The sequence below is a fragment of the Molossus molossus genome, unplaced genomic scaffold, assembly GCF_014108415.1.
Source record: "Molossus molossus isolate mMolMol1 unplaced genomic scaffold, mMolMol1.p scaffold_m16_p_10, whole genome shotgun sequence".
Taxonomy (NCBI): domain Eukaryota; kingdom Metazoa; phylum Chordata; class Mammalia; order Chiroptera; family Molossidae; genus Molossus; species Molossus molossus.
In genome coordinates, this window is record NW_023425345.1 from 2,943,823 (window position 1) to 2,968,548 (window position 24,726).

Genomic DNA, 24,726 nt, shown 5'->3' on the forward strand with positions numbered 1-24,726 from the left:
GGTTGATGTGTCCCTCTCACGTCGATGTTTCTCTCTCTCTCCTTCCCACTCTATCTGAAGATAAATGGAAAAATATCCTCGGGTCAGGATTAAAAAAAAACAATGCAAATATGCCCTGACTGGTTTGGCTCAGCAGTTGGAGGGTGGGCCCACAGACCAAAAAGTCTTAAGTTTGATTCTGGTCAAGGGCACATACCTTGGTTGCGGTTCGGTCCCCAGCCCTGGTTGGAGCCATGCGGGAGGCAGACAGTCAAAATATCTCTCTCACATTGATTTTTCTCTCTCTCTATCTGAAGATAAATGGAAAAATGTCCTCAGGTGAAGATTTTTTAAAAAGCAGATGTTTTTTTAAGTAGGTAATATATTAACATGGTTCAACATTTTTTTTTTATCCTCACCCAAGGACATTTTCCCATTTCTTGTTCAGATAGAGTGGGAGGGAGGGAGAGAGAGAGAGAAACATCGACGTGAAAGGGACACATTGAGTGGTTGCCACCCACACAACCAAACAGGGCCGGGGACAAACGGCAACCGAGGTACGTGCCCTTAGTGGGAACCGAACCCGAGTTTCTCTGGACCGCAGGCTGATGCTCTAACTACTGAGAAAAACTGGCCAGGGCGGTTCAACATTTTAAAATGTATATTTTTCTTTTGTTAATCCTCACCTGAGGATATTTTTACATTGATTTTTAGATAGCGTGGAAAAGATGGAGGGGGAGAGAGAGAGAGAAACATCAGTGTGAGAGAGACACATTGATTGGTTGTCTCCCACATGACCCTGGTCAAGGCCAGGATTGAACCTGCAACCCAGATACTGGGAATCGAACCCACAACCCTTTAGTCCACAGGCTGATGCTCTAACTGCTGAATCAAACTGGCCAGGGCAAAAGGTATATTTTTCCTTCTACCCTTGCCCCCAGTAACCCAGTGCCCCAGCGCAACGATAATCTTTGTTACCAATTTCTTACACACGCTTCCAGAGCTGATTGGTGCATATTTGAGCAGATGAATTTATATTTCTTTACATTTTTCTTAACTTAAAAAATGTAAGTATTATATATATGCTGTTCTGAACTTTGTGTGTGTGTGTGTTCTGAACTTTTTATTGTTTTTTCAAATTGTAAAATGTATCATACACACATAGGAGTATATGAAACATATATGTACAGTTTAAAGACAAAGCCAACACTTGTGTAACCCTCATGCAGGTCATGAAATAAAATAGAGCCAGTGTCTTAGTAGCCTTGCCCCTGGCTATGTAGCTTCTCTTATCACACTTGCTCCTCTGAAGACGTGACCGCCACCACACTGACTTCAGCCATTATCATTTCCTTGTCTTTTTAATATAGTTTTTTCCTCCACTGCATTCATCCTTAGATGCTGCACAGTAGCTTAGTTCCACCCATTTTTGACCTTTACATAAAGGAAATCATACTCTTCTTTAGTGACTTACTTATTTAACTGAACATTTTTATGCAAACCAGCCATGTTGATGCATGAAATTATAATTTGCTCGTTCTCTTGCTGTCTGGTTTTCACCATGTTAATAAACCACATTTCCCCCCCCCATTCTACTATAGATGGACATTTAAGGTTTTCCATTTTTGTTCTATTAGAAACAGTTCTGCTCTGAACATTCATTTACGTAAATCCTGGTGCACACGGGCAAGCCTTTCTCAAGCAGTCTGGATACTGGGAGTGGAATTTCTGAGCTATAGGACATTCATATCTTTAGTTGTTCTGAGCAGTTTACCAGTTTACACTCTGCCAGCAGTGTATGAGAGTTCCTATAGCTCCACTTTATCACCAACATTTGGTATTGTTAGACTTCTTTTTTTTTTTTTTTTTTTATCCTCATCCGAGGACATTTTTCCATTTTTTGCACAGATAGAGTGGGAGGGAGAGAGAGAGAGAGAGAAACATCGACGTGAAAGGGACACATCGAGTGGCTGCCACCCGCACAACAAACCAGGGCCGGGGACAAACTGCAACCGAGGTACGTGCCCTTAGCGGGAACCGAACCTGGGTCTCTCTGGACCGCAGGCCGATGCTCTAACCGCTGAGCCAAACCGGCCAGGGCTTGTCAGACTTCTTAATTTTAACCACTCTGGTGACTATGCAGTGCTGTCTTAGTGTGATTTTAAATATGTTTTTATTTATTTTTTTAGAGAGAGAAGAGGGAAAGAGAGATGGAAACATTGATATAAGAAAGAAACATCAACCGGCTGTCTCCTGCACGCCCCCTACTGGGAAGAAAGCCCAAAACCCAGACATGTGCCCTGACTGGGAATTAAACCTGGACCTTTTAGTCCATGGGATGACACTCAGTCCACTGAGCCACATCGGCTGGGCTTAGTGTGTGTGTGTGTGTGTGTGTGTGTGTGTGTGTATTTATCCTCACCTGAGGACATCTTTCCATTTTTTGTTCAGATAGAGTGGGAGGGAGAGAGAGGAAGAGATACAGAGAGAGAGAGGAACATCGATGTGAAAGGGACACATCAAGTGGCTGCCTCCCGCAAGACCCAACCAGGGCTGGGGACAAACTGCAACCGAGGTACATGCCCTTAGCGGGAACCAAACCAGGGTCTCTCTGGACCTCAGACCAACGCTCTAACTGCTGAGCCAAACCGGCCAGGGCTATTTGTATTTTTCTTAATGTCCATTTGGATTTCTTGAACTGGAAGTACCAGTTCAAGTGTTTGTTCAAGTTTACATTGGTTTGTTTGTCTTTGATCAATATAATTTGTAATTTCCCGCTTTATTTGTCCAACTTTGCAAATGGATCTTAAGTATGATAAGAATCTCACCTTCAATTATAAAAGAGATGGCAAAACTATGATGGTATTCTTTATTCTTTTTGTCACTGTCAGATCAGCAAAAGATCATGAAGCTTGAAAATACTATGCTGGCAAACACGTGAAGAATGTATAGTAGTACATTGCAGAATGTGTGTGTAAATTAGTGAACTTGTGCAGAGAATAGTTTGGAATATCTAATGCTATGAAATGCATGTTTGATTCAGCCATTTCATCTCTGGGATGGAAACATTCACTTATATGTGAAGTAACATGTCCAGGGATACTCAGGGTAACATCGTTTATAATAACAAAATGTTGGAAACTTAAATACTCAGTGACTGAGAGCTAGTTAAATAATTGATGATACATATTTACAAAGGAGCACTAACATAAACTTTTAAAAATACATTTTATATAGGCTGAAAAGAAGTATCTTCCAAGATACATTAAGTGAGAAAATGGTTAGGTACAGAATACTGTGTATAAGGTGATACCACACCCACACTATATATGCCTAGATGCTTGTATTTGCATTGAATATCTTGGAAGGATCCTTGAAAGGTGGTTGGGGAATCAGGGTGGAGAGAAACTTATTTTTTGCTATAAGTCCCTTTGCACCTTTTGTATTTTCTACTAGGTTCATGTATTACACATTAAAAATAATTTAAATAATTTAAAAATGTATTACGCTTCCATTATGGGCTAGGCCTTTGCTAAATACTAGAGATACACATGGTGGTGAACAATACAGATATTTTGCCTCAAGGAGCTCCTAGTCTAGTGATGGAAGATAGTCACTGGAACCATCATTGTGACATGTGACAAGTGCTATAATGGGGGATATTGAGGTACTTTGGAGGAAAGTGACCCAAAACAGGACATCTAACAGAGTCTTGGAGGTGGACAGGTAGCCTGCCGTTTGCACGGGGAGCAGAAAGGAGAGGGAGCCAGCCTGTGGTGGTGGCTTACAGAGACCAGAGGCCCCTTCTGAGGAAACAGCATTTGCTGAGGGAGAGCAGCCTTCTGTCCATTTGAGGAACTGAAAGTTCAGCTCAGCCGGAAGCTGACATGAACTGAGTTGGTTTCCAGAAAAAGCCACACTAGAATAAGGAAAAAAGATTGAAAAGGGGCAGGAGAGGAGTCAAGAAGACTGGCGAAGAAGCTTCTGCAGTCCTCAGACAATGGAGGGCAAGAGGCTGGATCAAGAAGGTGGAAGTGGGGGAAGAAAGGATGGGACAGATTTAAGGGACAGTGAGAATGTTGAATCTACAGACTTAGTGGTTGAATGACGGGGTGAAGAGAGAGGATCATAATAACAGTAAAAGCTAATATTTGGTAGGGATTCACTAGGTGATAGCACCTGCCCAGAACTTGGCTTGATTCTGTCATCAGTCCTCTCACTGATCTGGGGAGCTAGGCACTACCGTGATGAGAGTGTACAGGTTTAGTCCAAGCCTGGCCAGTGTGGCTCAGTGGATTGAGCATTGTCCCGTGGACTCAGAGGTCCCGGGTCGATTCCCGTTCAGGCACATGCCCGGATTTCGGGTTCAATCGCCAGCATGGGGCATGCCGGAGGCAGCCGATCAATGTTTCTATCTCTCATTATCTAAAAGAAATCAATAAAAACATATTTTTTAAAAAAGATTTGACCCAAGAAGGTTTAGAAACTTGCTTAACGTCACACAGGTAATATGTGGCAGAGCCAGCATTTGAAGCCATTTATCTGGCTGCCAAGTTTATGCTCTTAACCCATCTCTTAGGAGTGACTACCAGGTGTCAGGTTTGGAGACTGGTTGATAATGTTTTTTATTGAGAGAAAACACATGAGAGGAAGAAAGTTTGAGGAAGAAAATGAACATCTGCTCTTCAAGTTTCAGGTCCCTACATGACACCCAAGTAGGTAAGTGTAATAGGCAGTTTTGTTTTTTTGTTTTTTTTTATCCTCACCCGAGGACATTTTTCCATTTTTTGTTCAGATAGAGCCGGAGGGAGAGAGAGGAAGAGAGAGAGAGAGAGAAACATCGATGTGAAGGGACACATCGAGTGGCTGCCACCCGCATGACCAACCAGGGCCGGGGACAAACTGCAACCGAGGTACGTGCCCTTAGCGGGAACCGAACCCGGGTCTCTCTGTACCGCGGGCCGACGCTCCAACCGCTGAGCCAAACTGGCCAGGGCAATAGGCAGTTTTATATATAAAACTAGAGAAGGTTCTGGGCTGGAAATGTGGGCATCATCAGTATAAGGTCCCTGTTGCCAAAAGGAGTAGATGAACCTTGCTGGTGTGGTTCACATAGACTCATGTACCAAGAGGTCACTGTTTGGATTTCCGGTCAGGGTACATGCCTGGGTTGTAGGCTAGATCCCTAGTGAGAGGCGTGCAGGAGGCAGCCGATTGATGAGAGCTGCCTCCTGCATGCTCACTGATGTTTCTATTGCTCTCTCCCTCTCTATTCCTCTTTCTCTAAAAAAAAAAAAAAAGAAAGAAAATCAATAAAATTATTTTTTAAAATTTTATTTTTATTTTTTTATTCTCACCCGAGGACAATTTTGCATTTATCTTCAGATAGAGCTGGAGGAAGAGAGGGAAGAAGAGAGAGAGAGAAACATCGATGTGAAAGGGACACATCGAGTGGCTGCCACCCACATGACCCCAACCGGGCCGGGGACAAACCGCAACCAAGGTACTGCCCTTAGTGGGAACCGAACCCGGGTCTCTCTGGTCCGCAGGCTGACGCTCTAACCGCTGAGCCAAATCAGCCAGGGCAATAAAATTATATTTTTTAAAATAGGAGTGGATGAGCCCTGGCCGGTACCTCGGTTGCAGTTTGTCCCCGGCCCTGGTCGGTTGTGCGGGTGGCAGCCACTCGATGTGTTCCTTTCACGTCGATGTTTCTCTCTCTCTCTCTGTTCCTCTCTCTCCCTCCCATTCTACCTGAACAAAAAATGGAAAAATGTCCTCGGGTGAGGATAAAAAAAACAAAACAAAACAAAAAAACAGGAGTGGATGAAACTAGACTGTGACCAGCTAAGTAAGAACAAAGAGGAGCCAGTATAGTTTTTTAAAGCAAAGAAGTCACATGATCAAATCTTGTTTATGGGAAGGTAACTCTGGCAGCAATGTGGAAGATTGGCTGCTATGGAGAAATAGGTAGTAAAAAATCTAACACATATATTCATGCTTTCATTTAGCATCTTCCAAGCATCACCAAATACTTTGTGCCAGGGACCAACAAGCCCAAGAAGCAGAGAGACAAACCAGACCCTTGACCTCGTACAACTTTAGGGCCAAAAAGGAGTGAGTTTAGTGAGCCTTGTGCTTTGAGATGGGCACAGGATGATGTGGAGAACAGAAGACGGAGAGGAGATCTAAATCTATCCTGGGCAGGGGGTTCCTTAATAGAAGACGTGGCTGGAGGGAGTCTCAGCGAAATGAGTGACACCTAGCTGAGTGCTGGGCGGAGCCGGCAGCCAGCCAGCAGCGGGTGTGTGCTATCTTGCCCTTTACAGAAAGTTTGCTATGTTCGCCCTAGAAGAGACTGGGGGGGGGGGGGGGGGGGGGGGGGGGGAATGGGAGCACAGAAGTTAAAGATGCTGGTGAGGCTGGAGAGATAATAAATGGCTCAAGAGAGTGATGGCCCTTCAGCTGGCGTGGCTCAGTTGATTGAGCGTCATCCAGTGCAATGAAGTGTTGCTGGTTTGATTCTCTGCCAGGGCACATGCCTGGGTTGTGGGCTTGATCCCCCGTAGGGGGCGTGTGAGGGGCAGCCGATCAATGTTCCACTCACATGAATGTTTCTCTCTTTTTCTCCTTCTCCTTCCTCTCTCTCTCTAAAAAAAATCAATAGAAATATTTTTTTAGAAAGAGAGAGAGAGAGAGTGACGGTGGGCCCAAGCTCAGGAGGAAAAGCATCATGATTAGGGTGAGGCAGACAAAGGAGAAAGGTTCTGGGGGGAAGAGAGGGGAGGCTGAATGCTTCTGAAAGGCAGAGGGAGTGGTGGAATGGGATAGCTACAGGGGATGTTAGGCACTAAGAGTTCTGAGGTGCTGAGACCCTCACATGGACCCCACAATCCATCACTAGCACCTTCAGCTCGCAGGCCCCTTTGCTTTCTGCTGCCTGTCCCTGATTTAGGGCCAGATGCCGAGTTCTCCGTGAGTGTGACAGAGTGACAAGAAATGGCATGAGGACACTGAGGAACAGTGGTTCAGAACTAGCAGGGACAGGCTGCAGAGTTGGAGCCCGAGGCAGAGGAGGTGAGGGAACCAGGGAGCCTCTGCTCCTGTGGTTGTCGGGACACAGCCAGGTTGGCCAGGTGCCAGTGAAAACAAGCTGCTGGAGGAAGTGGGCCCTGAGTGTGGATGCTGAGTGGCTTTGTCTGCTGTGGAAGGGGGAGCAAAAGGCCAAGGGGAAAAGGCAAGGAGGAGGTGTGAAGGGTGAGGGTTCTCCAAAAAAGTCTAGGGTTGAACAAAGCAAAGAAAGCCACAGACTGGATTGGATTGCCACAAACTTACTCCAGTATCAGTACCATACAACTATTCCATTCAGAGCATTGAAATAATGACCAACCACTAAGAGTACCTGTAAGAATTGGAATAAAAAAACCTCAAAACAAATACAATAAGAGTTTCTTTTTCTCCAGTGTAAGTCCAGAGGTAGGTGACCCAGAGCTGGTGTTAGGGACTTCAGCTGGTATCAGGGACCAAGCCTCCGTCTACTCCCTAGCTCCGCTTGTGCATCTTCTTTTCCTGAGTCATCTCAGCTCCAAGATCTAGCAGCCACCACATTTCCATTCCAGCCAGGAGAAGAAGGAAATGGGAGAAGGAATTATGTCCCTCCCTGGAAGGGCTCTCCCCAGAAGCTGCACCTGCCACTACATATCCCATTGGCCAGAACTTAGTTACTTGACTCTACCTTGCTGCAAGGCAGGCCTGGAAATATGGATTTCATTTTGAGTGGTCATGTGCACATCTAAATTTTACAGGCCAAGTGTAGAACATATATTAGGGAACAAATAATTTTCTCTGCCACATTTCACCCACATATCTATGTATATGAAAGATGACATTCCAATTTGCACGTGATAGACATGGTTTACACTGTTATCCCACATAATTATTAACAGCATTCCTTTTCACTCAAAAGTGAAAAAAAGGAAAAAAGCTTGGTGGTTCCTTAAAAAGTTAAACCTGGAATCACCGTATGATCCAACAATTCTACTTCTAGGTCTATACCCAAAAGAATTGAAAGCAGGGACTCAATACTTGTACACTCATCTTCATAGCAGCATTATTTATAATAGCCAAAAGGTGGAAACAGTTAACTGTCTATAACAGATCAAACAAAATGTGCTAAATATACATACAATGAAATATTATTCAGCCACAAAAAGGAATGAGGTACTGATTCATGCTACAACATGGATGAACCATTGTTTAGTGAAAAAAGCCAGACACAAAATGACAAACACTGTATGATTCTACTTTTATGGGGTACTTAGAATAAACAAAGTTATGGAGACAGGAAGTGGTTATGAAGGGCTGGGGAAAGGGCAGAAGGGGGAGTTATTGTTTAATAGGTATAGAGTTTCTATTTGGGATGCTGAAAAAATTCTAGAAATTGATACAGTGACGGTAGCACTACAGTGTGAATGTACCTAGTACCACAGAATACTTAAAAATTGTTAAAATAGTAAATTTTGTTATGTATATCTTACTGTAATAAAAGTGAAAAAAAAAGTTTGAGGTATTTACCCCAGAGAAAAGAAAGCATACATATCCATACAAATACTGACTGTTCAGAAAAGCTTTATTTGTAATAGCCCCAAACTGGAAACAACCCAAATGTACATCAACAGGTGAATGAATAAACAAACTGTGGTATATCTGCACAATGGAATACTATTCAGCCATAAAAAGGAATAAACTTCTAACACATACAACAATATAGACAAATCTCAAAATAATTGTTATGTGAAAGAAGCCAGACAAAAGAGTATATACTGCATTTATATACAAATTTATATAGAATTTATATAACATTCTAGAAAATGCAGGCTAAAGTATAGTGACAGAGGTAGATTGGAGGTTGCCTGGTGAGGTAGGGTACAGGGAAGATTAACAGAGAAGTATTACCAAGGGATACAAGGAAGCTTTGGAAGGGATGATATATTCATTGTCTTGACTATGGTGACAGTTTCATGGGTATATACAAATGTCAAAACTTTCCAATTTGTGAACTTTAAATATGTGCAGTGTTTGTATGTCAATTATACCTAAACAGTGCTATTAAAATAAACATGCATGCATATTTACATTGACATGTGAATAAATAATAATAAAAATAAAGAGTTTTCAAAAAAAGTCCTAGTTTAGATGAAATATTAAATTACTCTCTATATATCCTTCCTCCCACATATAAAACACACTCAACTGTTCCCCAATGGAGAAACCCCCCATATTCTACTGTGTCCGGCTCAAAGTCTATAACATAAAAGTCTCTATCAGGTCCAGATGTAGGTGCAATCTATAGACCAAAAGACAAACCATCTTTAAATATATACCAGCAGAGTAGGAGGAAAATAATCACAATAAAAAGACCATTCTGGAAATGAGAGGGTATGAAACACAGCAGATGCTGGTCCGCTGCAATAAGTAACGTCCTCTGAGCTGGAGCAGAGTGGATTCTCTTCTCTGGCAGTAGAACCAGTTTCTCAGTCTGATAGCCCCTAGCTCTGCCCTCTGGCAGGTTCTTCTTTTTCCATTATCAGCCACGGACACGGGAGAGGTGGGCACTGGGGGGATGGCCTATTGGGGCTACACAGTATTCAGAACCTGCTTCCAGCTGGTGATGGTTTTGGAGCCCGGGAATGGCTTCAGGGGTTGAGTCATCACAGATTTTTGCAGGCTAAACTGGTGGTTTCTTTGGTAATATAATTCTTTCAAACACTTAGCAGGCTTCCAGACTATTTGCTTCATGTGCAAATGACCATAGCCAAAGATCTCACTTACATAAAACTTTTCAGCCTGGATACATTGGTCTTCCACAAATGAGCCTCCACTGAGCCTAATGGCAGTTACCTTCAGTCTCTCTGAAACTGGGATGGGAAAGCAACATCTTTAATGCCATTTTGGCTTCAGGTTTACGGCTTCTGGGGAAAGTTAGTCTAATCTCCTTCTACTGTTCCCAAGCCACTTCTTATAACTGGTTAAGTTTGAAATACTGAAGCACATGGTTTCTTTCAGCCCTGAAAGTCTCCACGTTATGGAACTCCTGGATACCCGCAGAGTACAGTATATTCTTTCCATCTCTGCGAGGACTGGAGCGCTTCAGGCTGTGCCCTGTTCTCCTCGGACTCTTGAAAGCAGCAAATGATGCCAAACACACGTAAAGACTGAATCTACCCTGCCTGTTCTCCAGTATGGAGCCTTGTTTGGAACTTGCCTTCCCAGGATCACTGGCACTTGTGACCCATCAGTGTGTTGTGAAGTCTAGTGGGTCATAGTCAACTTTTTTTTTTTTTTTTTTTTTTTAAATAACATAGAGTAGAATAGAAAATATCAGATGCATTCAGTCTAGGGCTCTGCTCCATCAAATTCCCTGCCCAGGCTGCTTCTAGCTCCCTGGTCCACCCTCTATTGCCTTGGGCACCAAAACAGTATCTGCAGTCCAGACAGAAGTTCAGACAAAGATAAAGAAACAGGCAAAGGCTATACCAACAATCTCTTATTTTCTGTTTCCAAAAGTTGCCATATAACATGTCTACTTATATCCCACCAGCAAGAGCTTAGACACATGGCCACCTCTGGTGCAAGGAGGGAGAGAGATGTTATTTTTATTTGGGGTAACTGGGCACTCATCTAAAAGGTATATTACAATGTGAAAAATGGAAAGAAGATGTTAATTATAAGGCAACTAACAGGGTGTGTGTGTGAGCGTGTGTGTAGATTTTATTAAAACCTTAAATTCAAGGCATCATGGGTGATAACTAAATATTTCTTTCTATAATCTCAGAGCTCTTCTCACCTAGACAGAAGTAGACATTGTGTACTTGGTCTGCCTTTGACCCATTCCCACTTGTAGTCTCCAGACTCCCACCACTTCAAACACCAGGTAGGTTGCTTAAATTTGAATGTGGAGTCAAGATTTCCAGATTCAAATCCAGTCTCTACCACTTAAGAGCTGTGTGACTTTTGTTGGCAAGTTGTCTTAACTTAGTATTGGTTTCCTTGGCTGTAAAATGATGGATACCAATAGTACCTACAACAGAGTATTTAAAAAAATTTTTTTTTCTTTATTGAATTTAGAGATAGAGGAAGGGAGAAGGAGAGAGAGATAGAAACATTGATGAGAGAGAACATTGATTGGTCACCTCCCGCATGCCCTGCACTGGGGTTTTGGCCCACAACCTGGGCATGTGCCCTAACTGGGAATCGAACCAGCAACCTCTAGGTGCATGGGTCGATACTCAACCACTGAGCCCACCACCTGGGCACAACAGAGTGTTTTTATGAGGATAAGATAATGGATTTGCATGTTAGGAAGCAGAGTGCCAGGCACATGATAAGCTCTTAATAAATGATAACTCTAATTTATTATTCAGTAGTTCCTTGCTGCCCCATTCCTCATCACATGGTCCTTTATTTATTTTCTTTTTTCTTTTTCTTTTTTTTTTATCCTCACCCGAGGACATTTTTCCATTTTTTGTTCAGATAGAGTGGGAGGAAGAGAGAGAAGAGAGAGAAACATTGATGTGAGAGGGACACATCAAGTGGCTGCCACCTGCACGACCAACCAGGGCCGGGGACAAACTGCAACCGAGGCACGCGCCCTTAGCGGGAACCGAACCCGGGTCTCTCTGGACCGCAGGCCGACGCTCTAACCGCTGAGCCAAACCGGCCAGGGCCCTTTATTTATTTTCTAATAACATTGTTTTCCAATTAAAATGTAATACAACCCAACAATTCCAATTCTAGGAATCTATGATAAAGAGAGACTCTCATGAATGCACAAATATGCACCTAGTATGCTGGTATTCTTTGTATTAATAGCAAACTGGAAAACAATCACCTACAAGTTATGGAAAAGACAGACTCTGGAATCCTATTTAAAAGACCCAGACTGGCCCTGGCCAGTGTGGTTCAGTGGTTAGAGCAGCGGCCCACGGACCAGAGAGTCCTGGGTTTGGTTCCCGCTAAGGGCACGTACCTTGGTTGCAGTTTGTCCCCGCTCTATCTGACAATAACTGTAAAAATGTCCTCAAGTGAGTATATAAAAAAAAAAGACCCAGACTGACTACCCCTCGTCCCCACCCTTCTGAGGGGTCTCAAACATTTTACTCTTTCCAAATATCCACCTACACTAGAATGGATAATTAAATTGTGACATATATATATATATATATATATATACACACACACACATATATATGCACAGTGGAATATAAAACAGCAATGAGAGTGAATGAAACTATAACTATATTCAACAACTCAGACAAATTTCACAAACAGAAGTAATTATCCCCAAGAGAACACCATCCTGTAATTCATAGAGATTTTGCCATCTTGCTTTCCTCCATCTTCATGTAATCTTCCTTAGTTCCCTCCTTAATTCCAAATGTATAAAACCACAAAACTCTCATTTTTCTGGACCATCTGAGTTCTTGCTTCCCAGCATATTGCCAATATGGCTCAAATAAACTCTTATAAAAATTTTAAAAAAACAAACCATCCTATTCTCGTTCCTACTGTGGGACCTCTGCATGAGCCTTCCCTCAGCTTGGCATGTTCTTTCCCTGACAGATTTCATTTTGATGTGGCCTTCCCTGATCTTCTCTTCCAGTCTAAAGTAACCTCTCAGCTAATCTCTAGCACATCACTCTGTTTTATTTCTTGTTATAGCCCTTCCATTGATTGACTGTCTACCTGTTTGTCTCTCCCAACTGGAACGTAAATGCCAGGAGAGTAGGGCCCTTGTCTTATTTATCATTTTGTCCCCACTGATGAAAACCAACCCTGCTACATCATGGGGGCTCAATAAATATTCATTGAATAAATAACATTAGCTACACTTATGGAGTCTTTTCTAGTTTCTGGGCATTGTTCTACTATATCCTTTATGTATATTAATATATATGGAATCCTTACAACAATTATATGAGGTATTTATTATTATTACCATGTGATTTTACAGATGAGGTATAGAAATTGTCATTTTCCTAAGGTCAAGCAGCTAATAAGTAGCAGAGCTCAAAATCAACCTTGGAAATTTGAGTTCCAGAGTCTGTGACCTTAACCCCTACAAAACATTCCCTCTTAAATATCAAGGGCTAAAATGTATAGAATGTAGCTAAAGCAGTGCTCAGAGTGAGACTTATAATTGCAAATGCCTATTTTAATTTTTTTTCCCCTTTATTGATTTTAGAGAGAGAGGAAAGGAGAGGGAGAGAGAGATAGAAACATTGATAAGCCCTGGCCAGTTTGGCTCAGCGGTTAGAGCGTCGGCCTGCGGTCCGGAGAGACCCGGGTTCGGTTCCCGCTAAGGGCATGTACTTCGGTTGCAGTTTGTCCCCGGCCCTGGTCGGTCATGCGGGTGGCAGCCACTCGATGTGTTTCTCTCTCTCTCTCCCTTCCTCTCTCTCCCTCCCACTCTATCTGTACAAAAAATGGAAAAATATCCTCGGGTGAGGATAAAAAAAAAAAAAAGAAAGAAAGAAACATTGATAAGAGAGAACATTGATTGGCCACCTCCTGCATGCCCCCCATTGGGGATCAGGCACACAACCTGGGCATGTGTCCTGACTGGGAATCAAACCTGAGACCTCTTGGTTCATGGGTCGATGCTCAACCGGTTAGACTGCAAATACCTATTTTAGAAAAGAAGAAAGATCTCAAATCAATAAACTAAACTTCCACTCTAAGAAATTAAGAAAAAAAAAATCAAATTAAATCCAAAGCAAGGGGGGTGGGATCAGGAGGAGGGTGTCAATAGGGGAAAAAGGAGAAACATCTGCAACAAAAATAAATTAATTAAAAAAAAAACCAAAGCAAGAAGAAAAAAGGAAATAATAAAGAATATAACAGAAATAAATGAACTAAAGAGTAGGAAAACAACATAGAAAATCAACTAAACCAAAAGTTGTTTTTTTTTTAAAAGACCAACAAAAGTGATAAACTTATAGTTAGAAAAAAGGAGAGAACAGTCAAATGACTAAAATCAGAAATAAAAGAAGGGCTATAACTATCAAATTCACAGAAATTAAAACAAGATTATAAGAGAATACCATATGGGGAGATGCTGGTCAAAGGTACAAGCCTTCAGTTATAAGATAAATAAGTTCTAGGATCTAATGTACAACATTGTAATGTTGTATATTTGAAATTTACTAAGAAAGTAGATCTTAAGTGTCCTCATCACACACACACAAAGATAACTATGTGAGGTGATAGGTGTGCTAATTACCCTGATTGTGGTAATTTCATGATGCATATCTACATCAAATCATCACTTTAAACATATACAATTTTATTTGTCATTTCTACCTTAATAAGGCTTGGGGGGGAAGAAGGATACTATGAACACTGTACTCCAACAAATTAGATAACTTAGACTAAATGGACAAATTCTAGAAAAACACAAATATTCAAAATAACTCATGCTCGCTTCAGCACCACATATACTAAAATTGGAATAATACAGAGAAAATTAGCATGACCCCTAAAAAACAAACAATAAATTGACTCAAGAAGAAACTGAAACTATTGTTAGCTCTAACTTCCATATTACTGCCCCAGCCTCTTAAATCTTTTACTTTCATATTGATGCCCCAAGCCTCTCATCGTTTAACCTTGCCCTAAGCCTCTTATTCCAGGAAACCAACCCCATCACTCCAGTCAGGCGAATGGAATGATGGAACCACCCTAACCCATCCAAAACTGCAAATGGTCACTCCACAAGAAAAACGAGTTTCAGGAGACCCCAGCCCTGACCAATCAAGAACTTGGGAGATCCCAGCCCCAACCAATCAAGGACGACCATGACTCCTCGGCTGAATGACCACCCACCCCAGCCCTAAGTTTAAAAATCCTTAGTCTGGCCCTGGCCGGTTTGGCTCAGCGGTTAGAGCGTCGGCCTGCGGTCCGGAGAGACCCGGGTTCGGTTCCCGCTAAGGGCACGTACTTCGGTTGCAGTTTGTCCCCGGCCCTGGTTGGTCGTGCGGGTGGCAGCCACTCGATGTGTCCCTTCACGTCGATGTTTCTCTCACTCTCTCTCTCTTCCTCTCTCTCCCTCCCACTCTATCTGTACAAAAAATGGAAAAATATCCTCGGGTGAGGATAAAAAAAAAAAAAAAAAAAAAAAAATCCTTAGTCTGGAGGAGCCATTGCTATTTTCTCCCGAGAGGTAGCCGGGCAGGTCTTTCCCTCAATAACCCTGCACTCCTCTGGTTCCTCAGCACCGCCTCGTTCTTACAACTATGAATAGGTTTATAACAAGTAAAGACATCAATTAAATGTCTATTTAATTTAATTAATAATTAAAAACATCCTGCAAAGAAAAGTCTAGTCCCAGATAGCTCCACTGATGAATTCTACCAAACATTCAAAGAATAACGAGTACTGGTTGTGGTAGGCTGAACAATGGCTCCCTAAAGATAGCCATGTCTTTATCTGAAGAATCTACGAATGTTAATTTATACGGCAAAAAGTATTTTGTAGATGTGATTAAGAATCTCAAGTTGGGGAGATCATGCTGGATTATCCCAATGGGCCTGATATAATTACAAAGGTCCTTGTAAGAGGGGTGATGACGGAGTCAGAGTTAGAATGCCATGCAAAGTAAGAAGCAGAGGGAGACAGAATATAAGAAAGAAGCTAATACTCAGGTGGCTTTGAGGCTGCAGGAAAGGGCGATGAGCAGCTTCTAGAAGCTGGAAGGGGCAAGGAACAGTCTCTCCTGGAGCAGCTTCTAGAAGCTGGAAGGGGCAAGGAACAGTCTCTCCTGGAGCCACCACAAGGAACCAGCCCTGCTATACCTTGATTTTAGCCATTTAGACTCATTTTGTATTTTCAATCTCCAGACTTGTAAAATAATACATTTGTGTTATTTTAAGCAACTAAGTTTATGGTAATTTCTTACAGCAGCAATAGGAAAATAATATACCAATCTTCCACAAACCTTTCCAAAAAACAGAAGAGGGGGGCACACTTCCCAATCCTTGTATGAGGCCAGTATTACTCTGATACCAAAACCAGACAAAGACATTACAAGAAAAGAAAACTACAGACCAATTTTTCTTATAAATTTAAACACAAAAATCCTGAACAAAATACTAGGACACTGAATCCAACAATATATAAAATAATTCTATACCATGATCAAGTGGGATTTATCCCAGGAATACAAGGTTGATTTAACATCTTTTGCAGAAAAGAGTTAACATTTCAAGCTTGAGAATGCTATCCTTAAATATCCCTGCTTATGAGTTTGGTCCTTGGCTGGCATCTGGGAACGTAGATTTCAGGGCTGGTAAGAGTGGCTCACTGTGCCTCACTGCTTATACAAGCAATATGGTTTAGACTAAATTACCTAGTTTCTGGCCTGGCGGGAGTGGCTCCGTTGACTGAAGGTCCTCCTGTGCACCAAAAGGTTGCTGGTTTGATTTCGAGTCTGGGTACATAACTGGGTTATGGATTCAATACCCAGTTGGGGCGTGTGCAGAGGGCAGCTGATTGATGTTTCTCTCTCTCTCTCTCCCTTCCTCCCTCTGGGCGTGTCCTCGGGTGAGGATTAAAATCAACAACAACCTAGTTTCCTTCTGGAGTCTGGAATTTTGGTACATGCTAGGCAAAGGGTGCTTACATGAACAGCACCTATTACAACCTTGGGTACTGAGCCTCAGATGAGCTTCCCTGGCAGACAGCATTTCCCACATGCTGTCATGACTGTTGTTGAAGGAATTAGGCACGTCTTATGTTGACTCCAATGGCAGAGTGCTCTGGAAGCTTGTGCTTGGTTTCCTCTGGACTTTGGCCCATGTGTTATTTCCTTTTGCTCATTTTGCTTTGTATCCTTTCACTATAATAAAACTTAGCTGTGAGTATGACTACATGCTGAGTCCTCTGACTCCTCCATTTGAATCATTGATCCTGAAGGTAGTCGTGGGGACCCCCCAACACACATTGAAAAATCAATTATCATCATATATCACATTAATAGAATCAAGGACAAAAATATGATAATCTCAATAGATGCAGAAAAAGACATTTTCTCTCTCCCATCCCTTCTCTCTAAAATCAATAAACCTATCCTCAGGTGAGAATTTAAAATATAGTAATGATAATAATAATAATAAATGCATAAACAGAACCATTTATACTTCATTGATTTTCAAGGAGGGTGCCAAGATTATTCAATGAAGGAGAGAATAATCTTTTAAAAAATGATGCAGAGACAACTGGACATGCACATAAAAAATAATGAAGTTGTACCCCTGCCTCATACCATACACAAAAATTAACGCAAAATGGATCATAAACCTAAATGTAAGAGCCAGAACTCTCAGAAGAAAACATAGGAATAAATCTTCATAACTTGGGCTAGAAAATAGTTTCTTAGATATAACATCTAAAGCACAACTAACCAAAGAAAAGTAGATAAATTGAGTCTCATAAAAAATGTAAAACTTGCCCTGGCCGGTTTGGCTTAGCGGTCAGAGCGTCAGCCTGTGGTCCGGAGATACCCGGGTTCGGTTCCTGCTAAGGGCACGTACCTTGGCTGCAGTTTGTCCCTGGCCCTGGTTGGGTCGTGCGGGTGGTGGCCACTTGATGTGTCACTTTCACGTTGATGTTTCTCTCTCTCTCTTCCTCTCTCTCCCTCCCGCTCTATCTGAATAAAAAGTGGAAAAATGTCCTCAGGTGAGGATAAAAAAAAAAAAAAAAGTAAAACTCAGTGGATTGAACATCGTCCCATGGACTAAGAGGTCCCAGTTCAATTCCCAGTAGGGGTGCATGCCCGGGTTGTGGGCTCAATCCCCGGTTGGGGGTGAGCAGGAGGCAGCTGATTGGTGTTCCTCTCTTACATCGATGTTTCTCTCTCTCTTTCTTCCTATCTCTCTCTAAAAAAACAAACAAAAACAAAAGTAAAACTTGTGTTTCAAAGTACACTATTAAGAAAGTGAAAAGATATTCTACAGATATATTTGTAAATCATGCATCCATACATATAAAGAACATTTACAACTCAATAATAAAAAGACAAATAACTTTTTTAAAAATATTTTTTTCTTTATTGATTTTAGGAAGAGAAAGAGAGAAATATTGATGAGAGAGAACATCGATTGGCTGACTCCTGCATACCCCCCCACCTGGGATCAAGCCCACAACCTGGGCATGTGCCCTGATCGGGAATTGAACTGGCAACTTCTTGGTGCATGGGATGACGCTCAACCACTGAGCCACACTGGCCAGGCAAGACAAATAACTTTTTTTTTTTATCCTCACCCGAGGACATTTTTCCATTTTTTGTTCAGGTAGAGTGGAAGGGGAGAGAGAAAGAGAGAGAGAGAGAGAAACATCGACGTGAAAGGGACACATCGAGTGGCTGCCACCCGCACAACCGACCAGGGCCGGGGACAAACTGCAACGGAGGTACATGCCCGTAGCGGGAACCGAACCCGGGTCTCTCAGGACCGCAGGCTGACGCTCTAACCGCTGAGCCAAACCGGCCAGGGCAAGACAAATAACTTTTTTTTTTTTAATCCTCACTTGAGGACATTTTTGCTTTTATTCTCAGATAGAGTGGGAAGGTGAGAGGGAGAAAGAGAGAGAGAAACATTAATGTGAGAGAGACACATCAAGTGGTTGCCACCCACACGACCCCAAGCGGGGCTGGGGACAAATTGTAACCGAGCTACACACCCTTAGCGGGAACCAAACCCAGGACTCTCCGATCCATGGGCCAACCCTCCAACCACTGAGCCAGACCGTCCAGGGCCAAATAACTTTTTTAAATAAGCAAAGGATTTGAGTAGGCATTTCTCTACAGATGTACAAATCAACAATAAGCATGTGAAAACATTTTAAATATCATTAGCCAGCCCTGGCTGGTTTGGCTCAGGGGTTAGAGTGTTGGCCTGCGGTCCAGAGAGACCCAGGTTCGGTTCCTGTTAAGGGCGCGTACCTCGGTTGCAGCCCTGGTTGGTAGTGCGGGTGGCAGCCATTTGATGTGTCCCTTCCACATTGATGTTTCTCTCTCTCTCTCTCTCTTCCTCTCTCTCCCTCCCACTTTATCTGAACAAAAAATGGAAAAACGTCCTCGGGTGAGGATGAAAAAAAATTAAAAAGAGAATATATATCATTAGCTATTAGAAAAATGCAAATCAAAACCACAATAAGAGATCACTACACACCCACTAGAATGGCTATCATCAAATACAGACAATAGCAAGTGTTGGTAAGAATGTGGAGTAACTGGAATCTTCAAACACTGATGGCGGGAATGTGAAATGGTATAGCACTGTGGAAGTTTGGTGGTTTCTCAGTTTGGTGGCCGGGTCGCTCAGATGGTTAGAGCATCATCCCAATATGCCAATGTTGTGAGTTCCATCCCTCGTCTGGGTACATACAAGAATCAACCAAGAAATGCATAAATAAGTGAAACAACAAATCAATGTTTCTTTCTCTCTCTCTCTCCCTTCTTTTCTCTAAAATCAGTAAATTAAAAATAAAAAATTTAACAGAGTTGCCATATGACCCAGCAATTCCAGTCTTAGGTGTATATCCAAGAGAAATGAAAATATCAGTTCACACAAAAATATATGTGTAAATATTCATAGCAACATTATTCATAATAGCTAAAAAACAAAAAAAAAAAAAAAAAAACACAGCATAAATGTCAATAATAGAGGAAGGGATAAACAAAATGTGGTATACCCGTACAGTAGAATACTATTTGGTTATTAAAAGGAATGGAGTACTGATTTGTACTACAATATGGACGAACCTTGAAAATACAATATCAAGTGAAAGAAACCAGTCACAAAGGATCCCATTTATATGAGATGTCCAGAAAAGAAAAATACATAAAGAGAGAAATTAGACTAGTGGTTGTCAGGGATTGTGGAAGTTGGAGGGAAGTGGAAAGTGACGGCTAATGGGTGCAGGGTTTTTAGGGGGGATAATGAAAATGTTGTAAGATTGACTGTAGTGATGGTTGCAATACTGTGTGGATACAGTGGTCCCCCTTATTCATGGATTCTCTTTCTGTGGTTTTAGTTACCTTCGGTCAACAGTGGTCCGAAAATATTAAATAGAACATTCCAGAGATAAAAAATGCATACATTTTCAATTGAATGCCGTTCTGAGTAGCAAAATGAAATCTTGTGCCATCTGCCTCCTTCCCACCCAGGACATGAATGATCCTTTTGTCCGGCACATCCACACTGTATTTGCTACCTGCCTGTTAGTGACTTAGTAGCCATCTTGGTGATCAAATCAACTGTTGCAATATCAAAATGCTTGTTTTCAAGTTACCCTGCTAGCAGCCTAACGCTGTGTCACAATGCCTGTGGTATTCACCTCACTTCATCTCATCACGGAGGCATTTTATTATCTCACATCATCACAAGATGAAGAAAGGTGAGTTTGATGCAATAAGATATTTTGAGAGAGACTACGTTCATTTAACTTTCATTACAGTATATTGTTATAAGTGTTCTATGTTTTTTTAATCCTCACCTGAGAATATTCTGCCATTTATTTTTTTCAGATAGAATGGGAGGGAAAGAGGGAGAGAGAGACAGAGAAGAAACATTGATATGAGAGAGACACATCAATTGGTTGCCTCCTGCAAAACCTTGACCAGGGCCAGGGATCAAACTTGCAACCCAGGTATGTGCCCTTGACCAGGAATCAAACCCGCAACTCTTCCATCTGTGGGCTGACGCTTTTTTTTTCTTTCCTTTATTGATTTTAGAGAGAGAGGAAGGGAGAGGGAGAGAAAGATAGAAACATCGATGATAGAGAACACCGATTAGCTGCCTCCTGCATGTCCCCCACCGGGGATCAGGCCCACAACCTGGGCATGTGTTCTGACCAGGAAACAAACTGTCAACCTTTTGGTGCATGGGTCAGTGCTCAACCACTGAGCCACCCCAGCTAGACTGTGGGCTGACGCTTTAACTGCTGAGCCAAACCAGCCAGGGCATAATTATTCTATTTTATTAGTAGTTAATGTGTTAATCTCTTACTGTGCCTAATTTTTAAATTAAACTTTATCATAGTTATGTATGTATAGGAAAAAACAGTAAATAAGGGTTCAATACTATCCATGGTTTTAGGCATCCAACTGGGAGTCTTGGAATGTATCCCCGACAGTTAAAGGGGGAGCTCTGTATACTAAAAATGATTAAATTATATACCATAAGTGTATGCATCGTATGGTATACAAAGTACATCTCAATAAATTTATTACAAAAAGAGGACAATCTGCATACCCCCTTAGAGGAGAACCTGAAGAAGAAGAAACGGCTTAGAAGTTATCGGGCTACACATGGGTGAGCTCTCACTGCAAAGATTCATGGAGAGGTAAGAGGATTCGGGATCAAGTCCTGAGATTCTTCCTCGGTGGAGGGAGGACCGAGGGGAATTCAGGAAAGAAGGTTGAATTGGAGCAGTGAATAGGGTAGAAGAAACCTGGGTAATGTGGCTGGGCTGAGGCCAAGAGATGAGTGTTTGGGGAAGTGGGTTGGGTCAATGTGTGAAAGGCAGCCAAGTGTGCAGGAAGGTGCAGGTAGGAAGCAGGGCCCAACCCAGACTGTCCTACATTTTTGGCAAAAAGTCAGTGGTGTCCCTCCCATCTCCACCCTAAGCCTCCCTGAAGCAGCAGGGGGTATAGTTAGGTGGAAGGAATAGGAAAAAAAAAAAGCAGAGTTGAAGTCCAGCACACCAGGAACAATCTCAGCTCTGCCATTCATTGCCTAAGTGACTTTTGGAAAGACTGAGCCCATTCGGTCGGTGTGGCTCTCAGCGGTTGAACATTGACCCATGTACCAAGAGGTTGCCAGTTCAATTCCCGGTCAGGACACATGCCCAGGTTGTGGGCCCAATCCCCAGTGGGGGGCATGCAGGAGGTGGCCAATCAATGTTCTTTCTCACCGATGTTTCTATCTCTCTCTAAAATCAATAAAGGGGAAAAAAAAGACTGAGCCAACCTTGGCCAGTTTTGCTCAGCAGTTAGCGCCTCGGCCAGAGGAATGATGAGTCACTGGTTCGATTCTGGTCAAGGGCACGTACCTTGGTTGCTGTTTGTCCCCAGCCCTGGTTGGGGTCCTGTGGGAGGCAACCAGTTGATGTGTCCCTTTCACATCGATGTTTCTCTCTCTCTCTCTGTCTCTCTCTTCCTCTCACCCTCCCTCCCAATCTGCCTGAACAAAAATGGAGGAATGTCCTCGTGTGAGGATTAAAAAACTGAGCCTGCTTCCTCAGCTCCCAAATGGGGCCAATGGGACCAGCAAGTACTGCTGGCCTGTCAGGGTGGATGAGGAGGCTGAATGCTGTAGCCTATGTGAACTGCCTGATCTGCAGTGGGCGCTTTAGTTGTTAAACACTGACTCCAGACAGGCAGTTAGCTGTGTGATCTTGGTCAGTTTCCTTAACTTCTCTGAACCTCAGTTTTCAGGAGGTTCAGGAAAATATTAGTAAAATCAACCTCATTGGCTTTGCAAGAGTTGGATGAGAAAATGCAAGTAAAGCATTTGGCACAGGGCCTGGGAACAGCAGGGTTCCATGAAGAAAGAGCTGGATGTCCCCTTCTGCTCTGAGCCCTTGCCCTAATGCATGCCCTTGCTGGGTGACATCAGGTGGCAGCAGGAGCAATGGGAGCAGCTCCGACAACCCAGTGTTCCTGCCGGGCTGGCTGAGGATCCGGACTGAGAGCAGAGGCTTGAGCCTTCACTGGAGCGGGGTGAGTGTGTGTATGTTGGGGGCATGGGGAGCCTGCAGCCTCTTCTTAGCTTATATGGACTCCCAGACTGGCAACATGATCACCCCCTTGACCCCAGAGAGGGAACAACTGCAATGGAGCTGTCCCATGGCAGGCGTCCCTCACGTAAAGGCCACTTAACCTTGAGCAGCTGCTGAGTCCACGCCAACAGCTGGGCCCCGCGGGTCATAAATCACTGATGACACAAGCTGAGCATGGTCACCGGCTGCTCCAGGCGGTGGGGGATGGGAGTGGAGGAGCAGGCAGGCAGGGGCTCTGAATCGCTCCCCTTTCCCCCTCGATCCACCTTCTCCCTTCAAGCCAAGGATGGCAGCTTTGCATCCTTGCTGGGCAAACTTTTCTTAACCACAGCTCTTTCGACACTACACAACAGAAGCAACATGGACTTACACGGGGAGGCTACATGGATAAGCCGAGTTGGAAACCGGAGAGTCTGACAGTCTGACATAAAAGTCACTCTCACACACTATGGGGCCACTGCAACCAGCAAGCCCGCCGGCCCCAGCCTGAGGCTCTGCATCCATCTGGCCTCTCCCCTGGCTGTGAAAGCTGGAGGCCAGCTAAGCCCCCAGATTCCACTAACCCGCACCGCACGCCCTGCGAGCCAAAGGCCAGGGGACCACAGCCCAGGGGACCACAGCCCAGAGGACCGGGACACAGTCCAAGGCGTTAGTGCGGGGTATCAGAAGACTGCCTGGACGGCTCCCTTATCTAATGAGAGTGAATTCCAGGCAATTCATCCATCCTTTTACTTTGCTCCCAAGTGATTTGTCCAGAAGGGTCTGTAATGGCATTTTCCCTTTAACATCGTAACAGGCAGTGGAAAGAAAAACAGCCTTAATGATTATTTGCCATTAGATTAGTAATGGCAAAGAATTGACAGGGAAGTGGGTTGTGGGGGGTGTGGAACAAACCTGGGTGTCCCCTATATTCTCACAACTGTCAACTCGTGTTTACATCTTGAAAAGACTGGAAAGCAAAGTGCAAACGTGAAAGCCATTGTTTTCTGGTGTTGGGTGGATTTGCTTATAATTGTCCTTGGCAAAACTAATCTATGGGGCCAGAGGTTGCCCTGGTGCCTGTGGTGACTGGGAGGGATTTCCGGGGGTGCGGGTAATGGTCTCCTTTCCATCTAGGTATGGTTGTCACGTGGATATGTTCATTTTATTCACCACGCTGTACACTAACATGTGCTTTTCTGTGTGTTCTACTACAATAAAATGTTTGTTTTAACAAATGTTTGTGAATGATACCTTCTTTTTTGTAAACAAAATATTTTTAAAGGTACTCCGAGGGGGAAAGGGACGTGAAGGGTTATCTAATCCAATTCCACTGCTGTACTGATGAGAAGGGAAGCCTCAGAGACTGGTCACCATAGCTCACTGAGTCTGAGGCAGGACCAGAACTGGGACCTCAAAACCTCCCAGTTTTCATTCCACTGCACTAGGTGACCTCAGCAAGCAAGTTTGAATTAAGAAACCGTTTAGAGGACCATGGTTTTATTGATTTTTAAAAGAATAGTGATTACTTTTTTGCAACTTTTATTTTTATTTTTTAATCCTCACCTAAGGATATTTTTCCATTTATCTTCAGATAGAGTGGGAGGGGAAGAGAGAGAGAGAGAAACATCCATGTACTGGTTGCCTCCCGCATGATGCCGACCAGGGCCAGGGACTGAACTGAAACCTAGGTAACATGCCCTTGACCAGAATCGAACCCATGACTCTTTGGTTCGCAGGCGGACACTCTAACCACTGAGCCAAACCGGCCAGGGTCCTCTTTGCATCTTTTAAAATTAAAAAGCCATTATTTTATTTAGTTGGTTTTGAATTAGTTATTGGTGCCAAAGCTAAAAAATTCAAGATTCAAAAAAAGTACATAATGCAAAACCTCCTTCTCATTGTTTCTTAGGAGCTTTGTCCCTCCCC

General features: G+C 43.0%; 1 non-coding gene across 1 annotated transcript; it reads left to right on the forward strand.

Annotated features, from left to right (window-relative positions):
• Window positions 1-14,453: 14,453 nt before the first annotated feature.
• On the forward strand, window positions 14,454-14,561 carry LOC118624838. Its single transcript, XR_004958502.1, has one exon. It is a non-coding gene; the product is annotated as a U6 spliceosomal RNA (small nuclear RNA).
• The last annotated feature ends 10,165 nt before the right edge of the window (window positions 14,562-24,726 follow it).